General features: G+C 43.4%; 1 long non-coding RNA gene across 1 annotated transcript; it reads left to right on the forward strand.

The window, feature by feature from the left end:
* The first annotated feature begins 3,506 nt into the window (after positions 1-3,506).
* On the forward strand, positions 3,507-25,025 carry LOC309539064. The gene is made up of 2 exons (XR_014222652.1): positions 3,507-4,220; positions 23,242-25,025. It is a non-coding gene; the product is annotated as an uncharacterized lncRNA (long non-coding RNA).
* Positions 25,026-25,408: the final 383 nt, after the last annotated feature.

The following is a 25,408-nucleotide window of genomic DNA, read 5'->3' on the forward strand; positions in this document are numbered from 1 at the left end:
GGCTGAATGTTACAAATTGTGGAATGGGGTCATATCAGTCCCCTTCGAACCCACCTCCACTGCCATCTTGCCCTTACCAGCAATCATTGGCGGCTGGGCCATTGGAGCTAATGGGCTACTGCCCCTCTAACCTCTGCCCTCAGCCCCACCTCACTGCCTTTTAACTTAAAACCAATTCATGGGGTGGCCCTGGCTGCTAGCCTCCTCCTCTTCCTCTTCTGTCTCTAAGAAGGTGGGGGGGGACTAGAGTTGGCTCTGTCTGTCATTGGCTCTGGTTCCATGTAATGTGGAGCTATCTCCATCATACCAGCCCCAATGGGCACCTACAATAGTACAGTAATGGGGCCAGACTACTCGAAAGTTCAACAAGGAAGTACTATTTAAAAAATAAAAATATAGACTTGACTGTATTCCCCTCATTTTCAGTATCATTCTAAGTGATAAGGGGAGTGGTTGAGAGTATCTTTGTCATCCATTTGTGAAGGGATGGGGCTCTCCAGATGTTGGACTTCAACTCCCATCAGCTCCAGACCAACGGTCAGGGATGATGGGAGTTGTGATCCAACAACATCTGGAGGGTCAGAGGTTCCCTGTTCCTGCCTTACTGAGTGTTGTTTTTAGCTCCCACATCTTTAGCTCATTCTCTGCTGGGACAGGAAGCTCTCCTTCCCAGTTCAGGTTTTGGTTTATGCAAACATGAAAGAAACACGGCGATTTTATGGGCATCGTTCTGTTTGGTTTAAACGAGTAGTAAGGATCCATCAATTACCCAACATTTCACCAGCAGGCAAAACTTTACTGAAAGGCAACATCAATGAAAGGGTGGGAAATTGGAGGGCAAACAAACTATTCCTTTGGAAAGAAAAGTCCGTGATTGCAGTGGCTGCATTTATACTGACAAAGAAAAATTACCATTTGCCCAAGGTCAAACCAACTGGGAATACAGTAGTCAGGAGTTTCAATGAGTGAACAACAGGCTGGGAGTGGGACAAAAGCTCTCTTCCATAAAATATCACCAAAAGCAAAAAAAATTATCGACTTTTTCTTCTCCAGTGTTGTTATTATTAAATGCATTTTTGTTTTGTCTGGATGACAAAAAGCTTAAGTGGTGGTGGTGGTGGAGTGAGATGAAACATCCTGAAGAAATAAAAATATATAAATAATGTATGAAGATCCTATTTCATATTGGGGAAAGTGCTTATGGGGGACAAGGGAGAATATTAAAATAGGCAATAAGCTCTAGGAATAATTCATTCATACACATTTGAATTGTAGTAAATTCCACTGAACACAAACTTCCCTCCAAGTACACATGCATAGAATTGGACCATAAATCATCAAGAGACATAGCAGAGTATTTCCACTGTATTTGACAGATGCACACATAAGTTTTGTAACTGAAATGCTAGGTTATATATCTTGACGACTAAATAATGTGTGTATATTCTTAAGCCTTTGTTCCGCTCATTCTGCTCCTCTCCAAGTATTGGTTATGTTACTTGTTATGTCATTGCTTTCAGTTAGATTGCAAATCCTTTGACCGAATGATATACTACCTGTGGCAGCACTGCCCTCACACCCAGCTTCGTTTCCCCAGTGGTACTGCGGTTATTACGATTCAGCTCCACCCATTCCAACCACGATAAACGCAGGATTCCAAATGGCGATTAGTGTTCTAAAACCCCTGGAATCCAATTGCACTATAAACAATGTCTAGACAATGTCAGCATTCTGACCAAGAAAGATTTCCACCACCACTGGAAAAATTATGACAGCAAGTCAGATGGGAATTAGGATGAGCATCACATGTGACTGAGTCTGCTTCATTCATATAGTGATGATGGCTAATAAAGACTTAAAATGCTAACAGCCTTACCTCCTTTATCGGTTTATTGTAAATATATAATAAATACAGCTTCTTTCTTTAAATCACTTAATATGCATCCTTTCCGGACAAAGTCATCTGAAGGTGGTTTACAAAAGAAGATTATTTCATGTGCATTGCACGATAATTTATCTTCATGTGCCTTTCTTTTTTATTATTTATTTAAAAGCATTTAGATGCAGTTTAATATTTAAAATATCTCTAAGCAGTGTATATTGGAGGAACATTTGGCTTCCAAATCATTTGCAGAACAGTCCACTTGCAGTGCTTCCAAGCCAGACTTCAGGTGATCTTCCTTCTTTCTATCCATTCAACTGTGTCAATCCATCAAATATATAATTTCCCCCAAAATTTCCCCCCACCCCCAGAAAAACCCACAAGGGTGGGGATGTTCCTTTCCCATGGCTTCAAAATTTCCAGAAATTTTACAACTCTAATGTGTTGTCCACAAAAGTGGGTGTGGTTACTTAATATGACTTTGAAGTCTCTCCCTTTGATTAGGTTATCTATGCCTTTTCCTCCTGGCACATGCCTCAGGTGAATGAAGAAGGTATGCAATCTTGGTATGCATCCACCTACAACATCCTTGAGCAGGTGCACATATACCTCTGCATGCCAGGACTTCCTGCATCTGTTTTCATCTGTCTTTAAATGGACACACTGCGGGCAATGCAGAATCAATCTGCAACGAGTTTTTATGCGGGCAATGCAGAATCAATCTGCAACGAGTTTTTATGCGGGCAATGCAGAATCAATCTGCAACGAGTTTTTACTTTCAGAAAGAAGCCAGTGTCTCCAGGAGTGACTACATAGAAAAAAAGCAAGTATTCAGTCTCCATTGATTCTATAATAAAATGTGCATGCATGCCCATAATTTGCTGTCTGTTGCCCTATCATTTAAAACCAGCCAAATCTATTTGTTTCCATTGTCCTTGCCTTTAACAGCTGTGCTTTTAACAGCAATCCCACGAGAAACACATTTTCACCCTCACTACATGGGGAATGCTGCCTCAGTTGAATGCGTTAAAATGGGGATAGGGAGAGAAAATAATCTAAGACACCTTGACCTCCTTTGAGGAAAAGTGGGCTTAAAAGAAAATAGATTAACAACAACGACAATTAGTCCAATGAATTAAGAGGCTTTCTGCTGAAAGCCAGTCAGTGTATCAGCACTATAGATCACCCCAAATGTCCTCACAGTGGCTAAACCCACAAGCAGGGTCTGTGCACAAGATCACACTCCCCTTCACCCCACAGTGAAAAACGCACAAACCCATAGGTAACGCCAGAGTAATCTAAAGAACAACAACCCCAGTGTATATCAGAGATGTCTTATATACAAGATCCATGCCAGGTGGTCTACACTATAGGGTGTTGCAGACAAAGGTCTGGACAAGGTTACTCCTAATTCCCCCAGTCCAGCTGCTCCTACAAACAGCGTGAAGTTCCAGAAACAATAAAGGGTTAAAAAACAAGGGGTTTTTTGGGGGGAGTAAGAAGCCCCTTCACCCCACAGAGCCTGTTCCCGCGGAAGGAAGCAGCCTCCCCGTCCCCCCGGTGCTCCCCTTCCACCACCCCGTCGGGGCCGCCGGAATCACGCCCCCTTCCCTCTCCCGCCCCTTTTCGCTCCCGGTCGGAACTCCCCGCCCATAGCGACGAAGGGAAAACAACATCACAACACTCGGGCAGCGGCGGCGAAGGAGGCCAGCAGGCGGGAATTCTTCCGAGAAATCAGAGGAAAAGCAGGCAGGGAGGGAGCAGGCCGGGAAGCGGGGAAGAGGGCCGACTGGCAGGCTGGCTAGCGCGCTTGGTAGAGCTAGAGCACGAGGCTCTTAATCCCCGGGTCGTGGGTTCGAATCTTGCGTTGTAGCGGGTTGGGCTGGATGACCCTCGGGGTCCCTTCCATCTTTAGAATTCTATAATTGTAGCTGGCTGGGAAATGGAGCGCGGAAGCCGAGCGGGGGCCTCGAAACCCCTCGAGGGGGGGTGGAGGAAGGGAGGAAGCGGCGGCCATAATAATATCTCCTCCGCCCTTCCAGAGATGGGGTGGGGTGGGAACCCTAGTTATTCGGGGATTTAGGACGGGGAAGCTTTCTTCTTGGCAACAAAAGCTGCAGCTGCCTGGCAGCGACCCCATGATGGGTGCAGGCTTTTCCCACGTGGCGGAGGCGCTGCTCAAGTCAAGGCGCAGCACCTTTTGTTTGGGTGACGAAAGGTGGCAGCCCGCAAGGTTGCATAAGCTGGGGCGGAGGAAGCCGCCGAGTTCTTGGAGAAGGAAGGGTTCACGAGGCGGTGCTTGCCGTGTTGATCTCTCTCAGGGCAGGATACAAAGCAGGTAAAGAAAAGGCAGTGCTCGTTTATCGGAACTGAGACCTCCTGTGCAGCTGGCACCGGCCGGTTGGTTTTCTATTGAAACACTGAAAAAGGCGAGGGAGAAATTCCTAGACAACAGCCACAGTTTTGGACTGAAAGAGAGTGTGCTGAACCTTGCTTGCTGCTTAGGGATTTATTTTTCAAATATGCATATGATTCTCCCTCTTCCCATTTTATCCTCACAACAACACTGTGAGGTGGGTGAGGCTGAGAGGCAGTGACTGGCCCAGGGCTACCCAGGGAGATTTCGTGGCCGAGTGGGAACTCGCACTCTGGTCTCCTTTGTTTTTGTCCAATGCTCTTACCACTACACCACACTATACTGGCACACAGGGCATGCGCTGAATCAGCTCCAAATGAACACTCTGAAATAACAACGTTTTGGCATCTTCCAAGACCAACATCCATAAAGAGATGCCTCAGGTGAACTCTTATTACACACAAAGTTACCTCTTAATCAGTTTGTTTTGAAGGTGCCACAGGACTCTTGTTTATTTACAGCAACAGGCTACTCTGGAAGCTGAAACGTCTCCTTAAGTTGTGGGACTTTTTGTATTTCACTCAAGTCTTCGTCAGGGAGTTCAGTGCAGAGCTCAGTGGAAGCCAAAAGTTGACATATGTCTACTGTAGCCTCCGTAAGCCCAGTACAAGATATCAGCAACATACTTTGAATTTTCAGTTTTACATTTCCATATTGGCTACATAATTGCTGGGTTGTAGAAGAGTATACTGGTTTGTTTTCTGCCATTAAGGAACTCTCAAAGAAAGCTATTTTAAGGCAGGGCAAATGGCTACTGCAAAGCCAGGGAGGGATGGGGGGGAGTGAGTGAGCAGGGCAATTTATTTTTATTTTATTTAAAATATATTTATATGCCAGCCTTAATCAAAACTACTGCCTCCCATGTTGTTTTTCCTGCATTAGCAGCACTGAAGTGACTTCCCTGGGGCACATGCCTGGGCAGCGTGTATGGAGGCCCTGGGCTTCCCAGATAACAAGCTCTGCTGAGAGGAAAACACAGTGATACGTTTGGCACCAGCTTGGCTGCAGGAATTGTTGAAAGGAGGCGTACAAGGCCCTATCTGACCATCTTAGGGACTCTGTTCTGGATTTGTATAGGGTTTACTTCTGAGCCTTATCTTCTTCCAAAGATATCCCACAAGGTTTAGGATCAAGAGTTCTCCTTCTCCTAGATGGGCTATCTTTCCAGGTTGACAAGCTCCGCATGCCCCTCAGATCCTTCTACACCAGGTGCAGAAACCTCCTTCTTGACTGTTGGACCCACTTGTACTTGGGTGATACTCAGCCGAGGGTTAAGAATAATACCCCTGAGGAAAAGCTCCCCAAGGAAGCTCTGTGCTAGTGAGTGAAGGGTTAACTATACCTCAGGTTTTTAAAAATAATAATAATAAAACAACACCAGAGAGATCCTTGGCTGAATACACACAGTGTTTATGGTCCAGGGATATCCTGTTGAGACTCCCTGGAAGTGAAGGGTTAACACTGCACAGGGGAATAAGCGGCAATAGGTGCGGTTTTCTTCTCAGCCCTCAATAAAGAGACATTTTCTCTCAACCAGTCTGGACAGGTGAGAAATCGGAAAGGTCTGGAGCCTGTGCTTCCGAATGACACAAAGCAGGGCTGTTAGCGCAGGCTTCTCTGCTTGTAAGCAAACTCCCATCAAGCTTACTTAACTCCCTGCGGCCTGATGTCAGGGTCCCCTGGTATCTTTTAAGAAGTACGCTTTCTGCTCATTCCTGTAAAGTCCCAGGCCTCCAGGACAATAACTGTGTTATTCAAAGCGATTCATTGGAAAATACTAACTTCAGCGTATATGTGAGGGAGGGTTAAGCAGCGCTGCACAAGTGTTCACCTACAATGCTGCCCCCCACCCTACAAAAAAAATAAAAATACAACACAGTTTTCTTGATTGTAAAACTTCCTGTCCCTTACTACACGTTTGAGCCACATGGTCCTAAGGTACTCTAGGCCACCTGCCCACAACTCTGCCGATATAAAAGAATAGATTCGGTGGTGGAGCTCAGAGGGAGGAAGAAACCATCTGTTCCTCCGTCCTGATCCTGCAATGAAATCATAGACCACATTTGGGATACTACACCCATTATTTCCAAGGGAACAGCTTATAAAGTCATAAATAACACAGGACTAATGGGTCATTGCAGGCCGAAGCTTGTGAGGGGGGGGGACTTCTCTCTTAATGTGCAGCTAACTATCACAGCAAAAGGGAAAGGGATCATAAGTTGGTTTCACACAGCTTTTATCTTCTAGAAAACACAGGATTGTAACTTTTTAAACGTGCAGTACATGTCATGGCTTCGCTCTGTTTTTTTGCAGGCATAAGACATGATTAAGAAATCTAGTTATTTAGCTATTTGAACACACTGAATTTGATACCCCTAGGGCTGCAACACGTGTTACGAAACTCGTAGCCGTTTGCAAGTTGCAAGCTGTGTGATCCCTGAATGTGGGTTGCAGCATGATGATCATATATGATGTAGATTTGACACACAACATAAAGTTGTCACGTTACACCAGGGATGGGGAACTTGGGGCCCTCCAGATGTTGTTTGATTCCAACAACATCTGCCCCAGCCAACAATGCCAGCTTGTCAGGGTTGAAGGGTCATGTGCTTCAGCAACATCCAGAGCAGTGCCTCCCAAACTTGGGTCTTCAGCTGTTATTGGACTACAACTCTCATCATCCCTAGCTAGCAAGACTAGTGGTCAGGTATGATGGGAATCCTGGGCATAGCCAGGATTTTTTTTGGGGGGGACAGGACTTTTGTTAGGGAGGGGCAGAACCAATGTGATTGGCCAGTTAGTTATTTCTGTTGTTTTTCTTGATCTGGAGGGGGCAGCTGCCCTCGTTGGCTACGCCCATGATGGGACTTGTAGTCCAAAAACATTTGGAAAGCCACGTTTGGAAACTGATCCAGAAGGTCCCACATTCCCTGTCCCTGTGAGAAACCCTAAATGTAAGAATTGTACAGAGGCATGCAAAGTGAAAAAGAATATCGGTCTTGTGATATGTGTCTTACGGGAATCTATGAGAAGATAATTAGGGGAGCATGTGACTAGCTCAGGTGAGACAGAAAAATTGGGTGGGGTTGGAATTTTCTCTCTTGCAAATTAAAATGAAGAGGACAGAAGCCAAGGAGGTGAGAGGGAAGTGAGATAGAAAATGAGGACAAAAGCAAGAAGAGGTATCCTAAGCCTGAAATGACTGGAATTTTGTGCAGTCCCCGAAAATGAAGTTCCCTCGTGAGTTATCACTTGTAGAAGGTGATGGGCAGGAATTCAGCAGGTTTTTGCACATAAGTTATAGTCTGAGACCTTGGCTAAGATATTGACTATACTTTGAAGCCTTCTGTATAAAACAGAAGTGGGAATAATATTCCCTCTCTTCTTCAAAGAAGAAGTGCTGTCAATTATCTGTGGTGTGGAGAAATCTGTGTGAGAAAATACACAGGAAGGGAAGGGCAGGTAGAGGAGATAAATCCAAAATCAAAGGTTGTCAACAAGTACTCAACAAAACTGTACTGTGTGCTTATACATTCAAATGCCCTTCAGTCAAATACCCAGGATGGCTTTCAAATTTCAAAACAATAAACAAGATAAGCATGCACATTTTCCTTCATTTACCAGGTTCTACACTTTTTAAGACATGAAAGCAGGGGATTTGAAAATTACAGTTCACCAGAGGGGAGGGGATGATTCTCTGCTTGCCCTCCCCTGTGGACACCTGTGTGTGCAAACAGTTGTATAAAATACTGTCTTTTTATGGCTGTATAATGGATACCTTCAGATTCCACATTTGATTGACCTTCCTCTGCTATGAATGCTCTGTTGGTTGTAGGACTGGGAAGAGGTCTGAAGGGGCAGGATACTCCTTATTCTTCTTTGGCGATCACTCGTAGCCGAGTAAGATTGTCTTCCATAAACACGGTTTTAACAATGAGTCCATAGGTGACTGTGGAGGCCAATTCTGGATCCACACATCCTTCCACAGTGGGGTCATTGGTTTCTGGGCAGGAGTTGATCACGGTGTGGATTTGCCAAGCGTGCCTTCCTCTTAGCATGTTTCTCCCTTGCGTCCTGAGTTCGAGTGTCTTCAAAGTCCATGACACCTTTGGTAAAGGCTGTTCTCCAAATGGAGCGCTCACAGGCCAGTGTTTCCCAGTTGTCAGTGTTTGTACTACATTTTTTTAGATTTGCCTTGAGACAGTCTTTAAACCTCTCTTGTTGACCACCAGCATTACGCTTTCCATTTTTAAGTTCGGAATAGAGTAGTTGCTTTGGAAGACGATCATCAGGCATCCGCACAACATGATCAGTCCAATGAAGTTGATGTTGAAGAATCATTGCTTCAGCACTGGTGATCTTTGCTTCTTCCAGTACACTGATATTAGTTCGCCTGTCTTCCCAAGTGATGTGTAAAATTTTTAGAGACACCGTTGATGGAATCTTTCGAGGAGTTGGAGATGGCATTTATAAGTGGTCCATGTTTCACAAGCATATAGTAAGGTTGGTAGTACAATAGCTTTGCAAACCAGCATTTTGGCTTCCCTGTGAATGTCCCGGTCCTCAAACACTCTGCCCTTCAATCGGGAGAAAGCCGCACTTGCAGAGCTCAGGCGATGCTGGATTTCATCGTTGGCCCTTGGGGAGAGATAACTGCCTAGGTAGGAAAAGTGATCAACATTTTCCAACGTTACACCATTGAGTTGGATATGTGGTGCTGCAGAGGGGTTATTTTGTACTTGTTGATGCAGCACTTTGGTTTTTTGGATGTTGCGTGATAGGCCAAGTTTTTCGTAAGCTTCTGCAAATATATTTAGGATGGTTTGGAGGTTGTCATCAGCGTACCGAAGCTCTATGATGGAAGTTACTGTAAACTTACTCTTTGCTTTCAGCCTGCTCAGATTGAAGACCTTTCCATCTGTTCAATATATGATTTCTACTCTGGTGGGGAGTTCCCTTCGACAAAGTGTAGGATCATGGCAATGAAAATAATTAATAGAATTGGGGCAATAACATAACCCTGTTTAACACCTGATCCCACTGTGAATGGTTCACTTTGAGAGCCAGCGAGTGGATCAAGAGAGGTCTTCGGTGCACAAGATCCAAAGCTTTCTCCTCCTATAACAGCCCCCCCCAAGGGAGAAAAACTATGTTGGCCCTGTGTAGCCAATGTAGTTGTTTTCATTTCCATTTCCATAGAAAACAGTGAGAGGGAATTAAGGCAATCAGTTCCCAGTGGGAGGGAATTAAGCAGACAATTAAGAATGCATCTTTCCATAATAGCTGATTTCTGAGTCACTTTTTATGTGATTTTCAATCATTGTATGGTTTCAAGTATAATTGTTGTAAACCTCTCTGATATGTAATGGTATATAAATATTTTAAAATAAATAAAAATGCTTTTTAAAAACTGAATTACAGAAGAAGAAGGAAAGAAGGAAGGAAGGAAGGAAGGAAGGAATGGGCTTATCAGCAAGAATCCATCAGGACTTAGGAAGTGGTGGTTCTGCCATGGACTTCCCCCTCCCGCCAAAATAATTTGCATTTGCCCTTTACCAATATGTATAATTTAAGGGGAAATGAAATATACACATATTGGGACAAGCCAGACCTGTACTAAAGGGAGAGATTCCACTTGAACCAGAATGGAATCAGATGGTTAGGACTTAAAATCATGGTATGGACAGTTCAGTCCACCCGCTCCCCCCCCCCAAAAAAACCAATTGTCAGATTATTCCGTTTGGCTAATCATGACCAGGGCCAACAGACCAGAACACTCCCCTTCTCTATCCTGTTTGTTCTGTCTGTTCTTGGCTAGGCTTCACTACTGAAAGCTAAAGTGCTGAATGGCAAAGTGGGAAAGAAGAGTTGTGGTGATTTTTAAAATGGCAAACAGAGCATGCTGCATGTGTATTTGCAGAGTTCCCATTGCTGGCTCTATGCCAGTATGTCTTGAGGTACTTTGAAAGATTAAATCCAGTGGGCAAATGCTTAATTCTGCCCATTCAACCAGAAAGGCTCCCCCCCCCTACTCGCATTTTTGTGTTGAAGAGTTAATGAAAAGAGAGCAAAAAGCTGCTGTTTATTTTGTCCCCACGAGAGCTATGAGGGGAGTTCTCCATGATGGACAGTGCAACCACTGTGGCTTTGAAGCAGTGAGGGAGGTGAACCGGGAGCTGAGAGGTGAAGGTCCCTGTATAACAGCTTTCCGTTTGTTTACCAAAAAAATATTATTCCATCATAAAAATTCCCAAAATAGTTCCTGTCTTGACAGACTGACTGGCAGCTGTCCAGCTCTGCAGGACCTTTCTAAATTAAAGGAAGCAGAAGAGCTAATCTGGTACCAAGAGCCCAGAACCTGCACATTTTGAAGACTGTTATTGGACTGGTTGCCGGGAAGTTTGGAGAAGGGACATTAGCATTTGACCTGGGATTGGCAGGATTATCAGGCTGAATTTCTCACTCAGCGTCGAACAGGCCTGACTGCTTTCATAGCCACCGGTGACTGCTGTTCGGGCTCCCATTTTCCCATTCTGTGCTTAGCAAAAGACATGTCTCTTCTAATTGGTCCCTACATTGGGACTTTTGGACAGGAGGAGCGTTTATGGGACCAGGAGGACTGCTATATTAATGGTTGTTGGTGGTCATTAAACTTTATTAATGGTCAGAGGCTAAGCGGGCCAGATGCGCCTTTTCCTAGAGTGCTTGCTGGATAATAAGTCCCAATAGCCCAGAAATGGCTGCATCTTCCTTGAAAGGTCTGAAGGGACTCAGAGGCAGGTGTGTTCCATAGCCCACTAAGGATGACATTTGTGAGATCGGCGTGTGAGAGAGAAATGGTAGAAGCAACTTGGAATGAGAGGGTAGAAAAGTCGGAGGAAAATCTGGAACCTGTAAGATATCAGCATCTAAGGATGTCTTCTTTGGTGATCATTCATAGCCAAGTAAGATTGTCTTCCATAAACACAGTTTCAGCAATGAGTCCGTAGGTGACTGTGGAGGCCAATTCTGGATCCACAAGTCCTTACACAGTGGGGACATTGGTTTCCGGGCAGGAGTTGATCACAGTGTGAATTTGCCAAGCGTGCCTTCCTCTTAGCATGTTTCTCCCTTGAGTCCTGAGTTCAGGTGTCTTCAAAGCCCATGACACCTTTGGTAAAGGCTGTTCTCCAACTGGAGCGCTCGCAGGCCAGTGTTTCCCAGTTGTCAGTGTTTATACTACATTTTAAAAGATTTGCCAGCACGGGGTGGAGCAGCTCTCCCAAAATTCACTGCAGCTGACCCAGACGGCGCTGGGGTCCAGCAGAGAGGACACAAAGCCAGGGTTATGTGGGCCCAGCATGAGAGCTGCATTGGCTCTGCTGGGGCACCCGCATAACCCTGGCCATGCCACCATCCTGCCCCAGCCCCATTCAGGTAAGCTACAGTGATGTCAGGAAGGTGGCTCTACAGTTCTGTGCCACTGCACAGTGGTAAAAAAAGGTAAAGGAACCCTGGACAGTATCTACAGAAGTGTTCATCTGAAGGAGTATCTCCACTCCCTTCAGCCTGGACACTGAGGTCCAGCTTCACTGTGAGAAGTGATGTTACAGGGAACCAGGCAGAGAGCCTTCTGGGCAGTGGTGCCTGCTCTGTGGAACACCCTTCTATCAGACGTCAAGGAGAAAAAGAACTTCACAATTTTTAGAAGACATTTGAAGGCAGTCCTGAATAGGGAAGTTTTTAAAGTTTGACATTTTATTATGTTTTTATCTGTGCTGGAAGCCACCCAAAGTGTCTGGTTATGCCAAGCTTTGCAAATGAACCTGTCCTGTCTACATTGCTCTCCACAGGCTTTGAGTCACCAGCTCGCTCTCCTTAGTCAGGCAAGCACTGAGCAGAAACACTCAGTTCATTCAAATCATCCCCTCATTCATGTTTTTTTTCCCTTTTGTAACTTCCCATTAGATGAATGGGAGGGGGGATGAAGGAAACCCATCATCATCAATGTCCCAGTGACTTCCAGAGTGCAGCATTAGTCAAATATACTTCTGCTTGCAGCTACAGAAAAAGAATAACAGACACAATGCTTCACTGGAAAAATACTTTACTAAAGCACGCATTTCAAGTACAATGCCCTTCATACAGAAGAGAAATGTAGAAGCACCCAGGGAAGCCACAGTGTCAAGACAGTGTCAATGCTACAAAGGGGTAAAAGCATTCAAGGGCATCTTGAACGTGCGCAAAAATAATAGTGGGTGTTGCAGGAATTGTGGGAGGTGGTTCTGTCAGTCCAAGGAGCCTGGGGACCCCTGCTCATTGGAGATCCTTTCCACTACTATACAGCAAGCATAGTGCAGGGCAGCTACCTAGACCTTTATCTCCTGAGCCAGAAGATGGTGGTTGGCCAGGCTTTGAGTTAAAAGGGTCTGGCGGGCCAGGTCAGCATGCAGAATTCCTCTCAGGCAGCCTTGCCCAGGGAAATGGCTCAAGGCTGAAGTACTTCTAGATATCTTAAGAAGCTGAAGACAGAGACAGCAAAACTCTTTTAAGCTGCCTTTGAATAGGAATAAGTAGCCACAAATATAATTTTAAACCTCAGACAGAAGGACAAGGCCCCGCAGTTGTCAATAAGCACCAAGTTCCTGTTTCAGCTGTGAGCAATACATGAATTCATTCTTCAGCCGTCTCTTTGGGGAGAGGGAAGGAAGGTGGTTTTTAGGTTTCACTTCCTAGTCTACTGTATCAGCGTGACACACACTTTTTTCTATTCCAGAGCTCATTTTCCAGCCATGAAGAGGGAAGGATTTCACCATGGTCTCCACTCATCCCCCAAACCATGCCTCACAAATTCTGCCATTGTTCTATATCTAGAAGAACTGTTTCTTTAAATGTTCCATTGATGTGAAGTATACCTACCCATTTAGTTTTCTTAATCACGCTTTATTCTTTTTTACACAGTAGCCATTGCAGTCTGAATTGTGACCTCTTGCATGTTGTTGGACTCCCACAACTCCCTTCAGTAAAAACCACCACCACCACTATTATTATTATTATTATTGAATTTATATACCTCCTTTTATCCAGAGGTCTCAGAGCAGTTCACAGAAAAGATCAACATAAAAACCACAATATATATAATCAACATAAAAACGACAACCCAATAACAACCCCCCCAAAAAAGAGCCACATTTTAAAAGGGTATAGGATGTCAATCAGATCAATCAAAGGCCTGTTTAAAAAGGAACATTTTCGCCTGGCGCCTAAAGGTGTATAATGAAGGCACCAGGTGAACTTCCCTAGGGAGAGCATTCCACAGACGGGGGCCACTGCAGAGAAGGCCCGTTCTCGTGTTGCCAGTAGTCCATTTGCAGAAAGGAAACTCAGGATCCAAGGCTATGTGGCTGTTTTACCTTTATTCTAAATGAATGTGTTCACAAGATGAGACAGTTAGTCTGCCTCCCCTCCCCTCCGATCCTGTGACCATTCCAAAATGGCAATGGGGCGGGGGGTTAGCAGGCTGACTATCCTCATTTCTCATTTCCTTAAAGGCTTATTGTGAAGCAGTGGAACATGATTGCATTGTCCTGCTCTGATGCCCTTGTGAGTATGGAATTGCAGACCACCTAAAAGGTCTATCTTTAGTTACTGAACAGTGGTTGGCTGAGATGGGATGACTGAGGCCAAGCAAATGAGTAAGTATCAGGGCCCATGATAAGCAGTTCTGTTAGATGGAAATAAGGGGAAATCACTTTTTTAAAAAAATATTAAAAAGTTCAGTGGCAAGCACATTTTTAGCTCAATATTTCCCCCCTTCAAGCATATATATCTGTTCTCAAATTGTAATAAAAATTATCATAACTTTTAATGTCATGTTTAATATCTTTTGGGGGGGCCAAGGGTAATTGTTTTTGTGTGTGTACTTGTGATCTAAAATTTAGTCCTCAGTAGAAGGCATCATTTTAATGACACCACTGAAATTTGTTGCCTGCTTAGCTGTTAATTAACCAGTCCAAAGACTTCATTACCAGAACTGTAAATTAAAGACAAATGCCTGAGATTTCAAAATGCTCTAGCAAGCAAAGTCTCAGGGAGCAATCCTGACTTCCACCTGGGCAAACAGAATGGGGAGCCATTGCTGCATCCAAGCACTGCTGGCCAGGGAAGAAATTGGGTGGCATAATTTTTTCTTGATTTGTTCAGGGCCAGCTCCAGGCTAGTGCAGCAGAAAGGCCTGGATTGGGTCTGTCTTAGGAATACCACCACAGGTAGCCTGTCAACAGTCTGTGCCATTGGTGGCTGGAGTTTGGCTGGGCTACATGGAGGTAAACACCTGCTGCGTCCTAATCTTCCCCCAACAGCACAAACGGGGGACTAGGATTACTCAAGAATCCACATTCATGACTTTTTGCTTCAGCTGTGAAATTCAGTGGAGCTTTAAGACTGCCTACACCTAAGGAAAAAATGAAGAACATCACACAGTTTGCTCAGGTGGTTAATTGACTTATATTTGGAACTGACTTATTTTTGTATGGTTCACATGCTGCTTGATCCATGATCCTGATCTAGATGCACAAACAGGTTCTGGTTTTAGGGATGGAGGAAGGCTTAAATTTGAGCCAGGGCTCTGCGCAGATGCAATGCCAGAATTCATAGGAGGCAATAAATGATGATGGTAACAGTAAGAGAGTATCTTTGAAGAGATGCAAACAAGCTCTCTTTCACCAATAAGCAACCACAATAGACCCCACACAACTGAGGTGAGCAGTGAACATAATTCTACCTGACAAGCTGCATTACTTTCAGGGCCAGAACTATTGGGAAAGTGCAGCGTTGAATTCCACCCATTTTGTTTCGAACCACTGTTGTTAACCTGGTCTATGAAAATGCACTTTATTTGGGGCTGGTTCTCACAATCCTTTGGAATGTGGGCTGGCTCAACTCACATTACAGCACTGACTATGGTGACTCAGTCCATTCTTTCTTGTCCATATGACCAAGGTGATCACCTGCCCGTAAAATAATAGGCAGGTGATCACCTTGAGAGCAGAGAGGCAGAACAAAGAAAAGAGAGTGAATAATTGCCCTTCTGGTTGCTGTGCCTTGAAATAGTTCCTCAGTTTGAATCATGAGATGGATGAAAGCCGTGCTAATCTTCTTGCCTTGCAGAACTTGGAAAGAACTTTTGAATATTTCCTTTCCCATTTTCTGTCTCTTAGCAATTCTGTAGGGTGATATCATCGGGGTCTTTTCCAAGCCCAGGCTCAGACATTACAGCACCAGGTTTTGGCTGCTGCAGATAGCACCAGCGACATCCTGTGCTCTCTAGACCTCCTCCCCGAAACACTCAAGTGGTATAAAGAAACTCCCACAGTCGGACTCACGAAACCACCATTTAATGTCTAAGAAACCATGAACCCATCATGACCTCAGCCCTGGATGCAGTACCCACACCAGCAGAGCTGCCTTCAAAAATAGTTCTCTTAAAATAGTATTGGACTTCTCTGATGGTTTAACACCATTTCTCCCTCTCTTCTGGTGGTTTGTTTCTAAAAAGAGAAGTACCAGGGTCCTCGCCTACATAGAAACCATGTCCTTTGAAGTCTCTTCCCATTATGCTGGAGGAGCGTGTGTGTTTTTCTATTCAAAGTCAAAGCAACAAGTTTTAAAAAGGGTTATTACACAGCCCTCATGGAGTCTCGTCACTCAAAACAGTTTCTAGGGCTGAGCTCTGCCTGAAGGTCCATTCTTCTCTCTTTTTGTTTCCTGAGACAAAAGGCTCAGGTAGTCAAGTCATTAAGTGACCAAAAGTGAAAAGAAACACTTGGTTTCTGTAAAAATACTAAAGCAGAAAAATAGATGCTTGGTGTTTACTAAGTGGGCACTTTGGTGTCTGGCATTGTTCTGCAATGCTCACCAATGCAAGTCTGAAAATCAAACTCCATTGAAAAACAACTTGTTACCTAACTAAGAGATGGAAGGTATTTTAAGGAAAAGAAAGTGGACCCTGACCTTGGAGGAAGCAAGGAGCATTTTCAGTGCCCCTTCTGTTTATTCAACTTCTGATTTGTGCAACTGCAGAGACATAAAAAGGCCTGCCACAATCACACACATCGCGGAAGCTACAAGGACACTGGAGACAGGAGTCACTGCTTCATACAGATATCTTTTCAGCACCTGCTAAAGATGTTCTTCTTTCGACAAGTCTTATCAGTGGAAGTAATGATCCCAGTTGGTATCTGTGTTGGACAGATTTTATGTTTGTGCTGTTTCCATTGCGCCAGAAGCAGTTTAGCCATGCTGGCCACATGACTCAGAAAGCTGTCTGTGGATATGAAGTGAAATGAGCGCCGCATCCCCATAGTCGCCTTTGACTGGACTTAGCCGTCCTGGAATCCTTTACCTTTACCTATGTTTGTGCCTGTTGTTGTAACCTTTTTTTCTTTTTCTTTTTTAGTATGGTGTTGCTGTTTATTTACACATGAAGTTATTTTAGCTATACAGGCGACTCTCAACTTATACTGGGATTAAGTTCTGGGAATAGTGCCTAAAGCCAAAGTAGCTGAAACGCATTGGGTTCAATGGTGGGTGGGATTGCCAAAGTTCTTTTTCCTGGATGCCCACCCTCTTTCTGCCACCCGAATGTGCATGATTTAAACGTGTGCAAGTTGTGAGTGACCTGTATATTTAACAGTTTCATATATGTTTTTATTATACTGTAAATCACTTTGAAATGTCCCATAGGAAACAATTCATAGATGAAATTAATAATAATAATAATAATAATAATAATAATAATAATAATAATAATAATAATAATGTCTCTCCAAGAGGATCCACATGCTCCTAAAGCAATCCAGTAAGGGCTACTGGTGTTTGAGTGAGCTGACAGCCATCTCACACCCCTTACACGGCGATTGTGTTTGCTGTGGCTACCCTACTCAACACAACCTGCACCAGCAGCACAATATTCTGCCCCCACATTATGGAGGGGAAGGTATACCATCCAGCACCATCCAGAAATCTCCCCCAGTATTTATCAAGGTTGTGCTTCAGGCAGCTGATTGTCTACAAAGAAATGGTGGACGATTTAGCACATTTGTGTGTGTGTGTTTTCGGATCGTCTTGCAACTATCTTGGTTACAGAGCTGAAGATATTTTAGCTGTTTGCACCATTGCTGGTGGAAGATCAAATGGAAGCAACGATGAGCAATCTAGGGATTCAGCAATTGGCAGGACAGACATATCTTGAATTCTCTTCACAGCGTTGCCAAAGTATAGAGTGTATGAAATGCTCAGTGTTCTTCACCAGATCTTTCTAGAAATGACAGCCACAAACTAATGGGGATGCACGCACAATACTTCTAAAAACTTGAATCGCACCAGTCTCATTTTCAAGTGGCAAGAGTCCCAAGCTGGGTGATTTCTGCTAGCAACAGCCTTTCCTACCAAGATATAAGAGTTTCCAAGACGGTCGCTCAAAATCAACATACAGGCTCTATGCCATGACTCACAGCTTCTGTTCTTTTCAAAAATTAGGCCCAGGTCATGTGAAATGGCTGTGTAGGGTTCAAGTTAAAGGGTCAGGATAAAATTAGATATTTAGAAGTAAGTGCTCTTGTTTTGTAACAGCAACATTCCACATGTTGAAAGCTAAAAGATCTTGCTTATCCCCAATTAGCTTTCCCTTCCTATTGTTTATTTCCTTTCTCAACTTCATTCACTTGGGATACTCATAGACTAATTAATCTCCTTTTTGTTTATACTTTTTGGAGTCTTTTCTGGACCTGACACATTGGCACAATGTTACACAGTTTGCTTGTTATGTCAAGGTGTCTGGATTAACCCAGCCCAGAATTTTATTTCCAATGAATGTATTAATAGGGGTGCAGTGACTTTAAATGGTTTGACATTTGAAATGATGTGGGTTGGGTTGGGGGTGTTATTCTGTTTTGCTAGCTTTTGAGCAGATACAGCCATCTGCAGCCCACATTTAAACTGAAGCTTGATTTACACTTTTATACTGAAGTGGGAAAGTCCTCAGGAGGTGACTTTACCACCTCATTTTCACACAGGGAGCTAGTTGTGTCCTGGTTCTTGTATTACAGCAGCAACATGATGATGTATTGAACATGATGCCTTGTGGGTGCAGATTGTGGCTTCCATGCCTAGTTCATTCCACTTCAATTACACGTGTGCAATCTCCGGAAAAGATTAAACACCGAAATATGTATCCAGTGCTTCCATATATGCAACAAATGCCAAGGATACATAGGGAATGTTGGGCTGATACTTTCCCCCTAGATACATGTATCCAAAAGTGATTAATAAAAGTACTGGAAATGATATAAATAAAACTCCTATAATAGATGTTCATTAAGGTTTGTTAAGTAGTATTCTTGTATACCTTGGACATAGTCAGAGAACTGCTGGTGTCCTTGGCTAATAATTAAAAACCTAATAAAAATTAATGTTAATTAGGCAAACCCGACCAAGCCCTATGGTTCACCTAATATGGCTGCCACAACCCTGGGGCCTACATGGTGTAAGATTTATGGGCAATTAAGTCAAAAGCACAATAATAGCGATGGAGGAGGGAGCTGAGAGCAACAGCAACAACATCCACTTGCACAGAGCCCTTGGAAACTATCTTGTCACCTGCCAATCATGCTGATGGTGACTGATGTCACCCCCACATTAGTCATGCACGGAAGACACCAATCAGCAGGTAGTGATGGCAGAAACCATTTCACACCTTCCCACACAATGGGGTTCATACAACTGGACACAATACATTTGCATTGGTGTCTGTGCAATGGGAACAAGCGCTTTGCAATGCAGAAGAAGATATATTGATGAGCACTGCAAGATCAAAGTTCCTGGAAGTTTCCATTTACTCCAATGCAGTGAAGGGGGTGTCTGTTAAGTTTTGATTGCTATGTTGCTGGCATAATACTGTACTGCAGTGGTTGGGGAGATGGAACTATTTTAGTACTTTGGCTTACTCCATATACACCCACTTGACTGCTTTGATCAGAGGAACCAGCACTGTCAAAGGCGCCCCATAATATCCATACTGCATTTGTAAGAACAAGATCTTGAAGTGTGGCAGCACCTACACTTCAGAACTCACTGCCTTTTGATATCAGACAGGCACCTTCACTGTACTTTTTTGTGTGTGCCTGCTAAAAACGTATTTCTTTAGACAAGCCTACCCAGATATTTAGGAAGCTGGAGCATGTTTTTAGTTCATTGTTATCTTGTTGTTGTTGTTTAGTCGTTTAGTCGTGTCCGACTCTTCGTGACCCCATGGACCAGAGCACGCCAGGCATTGTTATCTTAGCCTTTGCTAATTCTTCTTATTGGTAATTTTATGGTTTTATCTTTTTGTAAACAGCTTTGAGGTTGCTTACAATCAAGCTGTATATAAATCTTATGAAATAAATAAAGTAGCATAGAATCTGGATGGAGCTAGCCACTTCTCTGATCTTCTTCCAACTCTTCATCCATTCCTCCCATGCCCATCCAGGAGGACTACGGTTCCCATCAGGCCTGACCACTGGTCATGCTGGCTGTGGCTGATGGGAATTGGAGGGCCAGAAGTTCCCCATCCCTGCGTTAAAGAATGAGAATGATTTTCCTAGGTTCCTAACTCTTCCTGAGCTATTTTAACTGGCTTGTTTTATTTTATCCAAGTGCTGTTTTATAAACCTCCTTTTATCTTGGTTTATTTTTCAAAATTTGTTTTCTTACATTGATGTTCCAGCTTTTTATCATCACAGAACCCATGGTGGTGTACACTCAATTCCCAGGTAGTCAAATGGCAGAGTCATGGGCGTAGCCAGGATTTATTGGGGGAGGGGGCAGACTTTATGTTAGGAGGAGCAGAATGGAGTTATCTGCAATGCAATTGGTCAGTTAAGTATTTTTATTTATTTACTTGATTGGGAGGGGAAGCTGCTTCCCCTGCCCATGGGCAGAGTGGAAATTTGAACCCTGGTCACCCAGGTCTTAATCCAACCACCTGGACTGTTAATATCACCCTTTAAAAGCACAATACAATAAAATCCTAGATTATGCTTTGAAAGCACATGAGGCCGCCATCTTGTTGAAATAAGCTGGTTTGGGTCTGGCTAATGCATGGATTGCTAACTACCTGGGAATTGCATGTACACACCATGGGTTCTGTGATAAGATAACATGTTGTGTTATACTAAGTATTACCAAGAAGAGCAAAGGAAGTAGCAACAGAGCCATATTTCTTGTGACACTTCCTCAATTTCATGTTTTGGGAGATTGACCATATGGCCCCAATATGGAGTCTGGGCTAACTTCAGCATGATATTATTACCCATGCATACAAGGCACCAACTGAGAATTAGCAATGGTCAAATGTAATGTAACATGTATTGTTTACAATTAGGTTTTGATATGCTGCCTTGGGGGTCCTTACCAGAAAAAAAGACCACGGCACTTTCCCCCCGGCCAGGGTAGACTACTATGACACAGCAGATAGGAGAGAATCAACAATTGCCACAATCTCCAGAGCTCTCTGCATACATGGGCTCAAATTCCCTGGGAGCTCAAACACAGCCACCTTTTCCCCCAGGAGGCTAGAAAGGGAAGGAGAAAGGTCACTGCAGTCACTTTATGCAGGTAACTTTCTAATTCAATGGGCAGGAGGAATGCATGGAGAACCGATGGACTTTCTGAGAAGAAGGCTCAGTTGTGGGGACTATGCTGCCATATAGGCCCCTCATAAGAACAAAAGACAACCTTGTGGCACCTTAATGACTAACCATCTTCCGAACTTTGTTGTGCTATTTTAAACACCTGCAGTGGGAGAGGAAACCATTGTTTTGTTTCAGCCATGGAGAAACAGAAACAAACATATTTCTGGTTTAGCGATTTCATGTTGGATTTTGTCTTTGAAAAAACAAAAAAGAGCCTTGAAGCTTATCAGATGTATTGTGGCATAAGCTTTCATAGACTACACCAGACACACAACGAAGTGTTATATTAATTTCTGGCAGCAATCATATATACGTGGAGGATATAAAGGGAAACTTTACAGTCAGGACTAATGGAATGCTCTCTATGTGGTGCTTCCCTTCTGCTTGGTCTGGAGACTGCAGTCAGTGCAGACCCTGTCAGCATACAACACCCAAGCTCAGAGATCTCCACTGGTTGATGATTTATTAGCAGGTCAGATTCAAAGTGCTCCTATTAGTATACAGTATAAAGCCCTCAACAGCTTGGGGCCAGTTTACCTGAAGGATCACCTTGCCCCATATATGTCCACCTGACCACTTAGATCTGAGGAACTGGCATGTTTACAGGTGCCACATATGAATGTCCATTCTGCATTTGCAAGAAATCGGTCCTTTAATTGTGGCAGCATCTATACTCTGGAACTCCGTGCCCATTGATATTAGGCAGGCACCTTCACTGTATTATTTTCTGCCCCTGCTTAAAAGAAAAAAGCTTCTTTATTTCAGCAATCCTACCCTGGCATGTAACTTTATCATGTTGTCTTGATGCATGATTTAAATGAGTGAAAATGTCTTATAATTACTGGTTTTATTTTATATTTTAAATGCAATTTGTTTTTAATGTTTGTTTTTATTGGTATTTTTGATGGCTTTATTATTCAAACTGTGTAGAGGTCTTTTGCTTTAGTAAGCAGCATATAAATTTTTGTTAAATACATAGTAATAACAACCAGTGATCCCAAATGGTCATGAAATGCAGGAGAGATTGCAATAATTCTATATAAGGCTTAACTGTATTCAGGATCAGCAAAGTGGTTATTTAGAAGAGTTTGGATTGGATTTGATATCCCGCTTTATCACTACCCGAAGGAGTCTCAAAGTGGCTAACATTCTCCTTTCCCTTCCTCACCCACAACAGACACCCTGTGAGGTACGTGGGGCTAAGAGACTTCAGAGAAGGTCACCCAGCAGCTGCATGTGGAGGAGCGGAGACGCGAACCCGATTCCCCAGATTACAAGACTACCGCTCTTAACTACTACACCACACTGGCTTTCCTTATTTAGAACAGCAGTACTTGCGGATAGCACAATCATTCTAGTAAGAACTACGAATGTCCTTCACTCCCCTTTTCCTTGCCTTTCCTGAAACAACCCTGCTTTGCCTGCTACAAGGATGATGTAGAAAACATTCCACACTATTGTTGCAAAAAGCTAAATTTACTAGTATGGTAGGACATCTAAAATAGGGATGGGGGACCCTCTAGTCGTCCGGATGCTGTTCAGCTCCAACTCCACACATCCCTTACCCTTGGCTATGCTGCCAGGGCTGATGGGAGTTGGACAGCCCCAGACCCTCATAGCCATGACCTAAAATGTAGGCTGATAAGGCAGAAAGACTGGAGATCAAACTGAACATGAGCCAATAATATGGTGGTGCTATTATACAAAAAGCAAACCCCAAACCCAATACCACTTTAGGCTGTATGAACAAAAACCTTGTATCCATTATTTTCAACGTAAGGGTCTCATTCGTGTTCAGCTTGCAGGCCATATTTCATGAAGACAGTCCGTAAACAAGAAAGATTTACCGTACATCCATTTTCTTCCTTGGGGCAAAGTCCTTTGAGGCGTTGGGAATATGTTTAGCCTAGGCCCTAAAGAAAATATGATCATGGAGGTAGATTTTCAAACATTTAAAGATATATGAGGAAGCAGAACTGATTTGATTTGATTAACTTCAGTAGCAGCTTTAAGAATGATGTGAGACTTAAGATAAATTAAGATGCAGTCAAATTATAACAGTTTGTATCGGCAACAAGTTTGTATACCTGAATTAAGGAGTAGACGGGAAGTCATTTGTGTCTTTGAGTCAGTTTGTATTAAGTCTATTTGTTTTTTGTATGGTATAGGTGTAATGACCGTTTTTCCTTTTTCTTTGTGTATTACAAAAAAACCATATTATTTTTTTAAAGGAGGCAGAACTGAAGATAAGGCAAGAAGCAACATGAGGTAACTATAACAACAGCTCCGCAGTGGAAGAAACTTCCTAAAGTTGCTGTGGAATTTCTTGCTGTTTCTTAAGGGAAAGTTGGTGCTTCAGAAGCTGTCTCCAACCATCCTGGCTTCCCAGCACGGATGGTAAAATTGGACTTCATAAATGCTCTCCAGAGCACTTTGAGGGGGTGTGGGGTTGGCAACCTTGAATGGCGAGTGTCCTCATCCTTTGCCGTGCATTGGACCCTCTGCCATGATGATCCCTGGATCTTGGAACCAGCTGTTGCCAGATGGCTACGTGATCTAATAAATACATCAGATCATTTGCTTGGCAGCCAGTTCTGAATCAGGCGTGCTGATTCAAGCGTTATGCCAATCCCCATGTTAATCTACTCCTTGCTTGCTAGTGTAAACCACAGGTACGGGGCAGGGTTGGTAGAGGTGATACAAGGGAAAACAGCAGCTAAGATATGCAAGACCCCAGGCTATCGGTAGGCGCATCAAATTTCCAGTACCACCCTCCACAGGCTACATTTAGCAAATGTTTCTCAGCTTTTATACAGGAACTTGGCAAGGATCCCTGCTGTCAAAAGTTTATCTTCAACCCACTGCACCATCTACTGGCCAATGTTAACCACTGCATGCTTTTGCAGTACACCTTTACTAGGAAGTCAGTATTCAAAGAATCGGAGGGTCTGAGAATAATAAGAGTTGGAAGGGACCTCAAGGGTCTTCTAGTCTGACCCCCTTCGATGCAGGATTCAAGAACATACACCAGCATCTAATGGGAATTGATAAAAATCTTACAGCAAAACTTTACCGTTCTAATCAGCATAACACAGAACTGGTTCGGTGTGTAAAAAGGACTACAAGCAGACCTCTTTCCCCTGCACATTTTCATTTGACACCTGTCGGTATATATCTAAAGAAAGCTTGCAGAACAGAAGACCCATCAGCCAATCACAGGTCCTGCCCAGCCTATTTGCGGCCCTCTGGAGGAATTCCAAATATCCTGTGGGTTGTATCCACAGTAGAATCAAGTCTCTTCTTCTGTTAGCACAAGGATTTACCCTTACACAAAGGAACTTCCCCTTCTCCTCCCACCGCACCCCCCCCCAATATGTTCTGAGGGTTCCCCCAAATCCTCCAGAGCAGATTTGTGGAGGGCTCAGAGGCACATGAAAAGGATAAGCCTCACAGCACAAGCAAAAATCCCTGTAAAACAAAGGCATTGGATTCCGCCCATTGTTTGTGATTTTCCTTACATCTTTGCGAGAACATCCAAGGCTTGCCTCAGCCTGCCCAAAGCAGAAATGGGGAGAATGCTTGCATCGCTCACTACATTTGAGCTGGCTCAAGACGTTTCCTGACCGAGATAGAACAGTAAACACACACCGCCAACAAATAAAGATGCATACTGTGGCTGGCTGCATTCTTTTGACACCTAAGGCAGAAAATTCCACCAGCACCCCTCTCTAAAGTAAGAATGCAATAATAATCAGTACATGGAATGAACTTGTTTGTCTTAATGAAGTCCTCTGAATTATTTAAAAAAATCTCTGAGCCATACCTGAAAGTGGTTCCATAATTCCTGAGTAAAGTGAACATGAATCAAGTCTATTCTGAGGTAGAACGCTGAATCATTTCTAGTTCATTTTCATGTTCATTCTCTTGTTTCTCCTTAGACTCTTTGGGCTTTTAAGGTTACAAAATGTAATGGTCGGGGGAAGTAAATTAAACCATTTGCATTCCGCTGTGTACATGTTTTGATGTTTTCTTAGTCTTCATAATTATATTTTACATTTTAGCACAGCAGTTTGCAGCATTCTAAAAGCTGAAAGAAAAAAAAATGCAAAGGATCATCTGGATGAACTTGAATTGAACTGCGAACTGATGTGAACTTTTTGGAAAAGGGATTAATGTGAACTGAAATTAGCTGTAAAGAGGAAATTTGAACAGTGCTAGTAAATTTGTCAAGTCCCAAACAATTTCCCGCTCTCAACTTGGGAAGATTCAAGTCACTATGACCAGAGTAAGTTGTGGGTGGGGAAACACTTGCAGTAGCATAACTTCTGGTGTCATGTTCCATTTCCAATCAATGTGAAGCAATCTTTCCAGAGGGGTAACTTGCCCTCTTCAGACTCT

Source organism: Podarcis vaucheri, assembly GCF_965113315.1.
Source record: "Podarcis vaucheri genome assembly, chromosome: 1".
In the NCBI taxonomy this organism is placed as follows: domain Eukaryota; kingdom Metazoa; phylum Chordata; class Lepidosauria; order Squamata; family Lacertidae; genus Podarcis; species Podarcis vaucheri.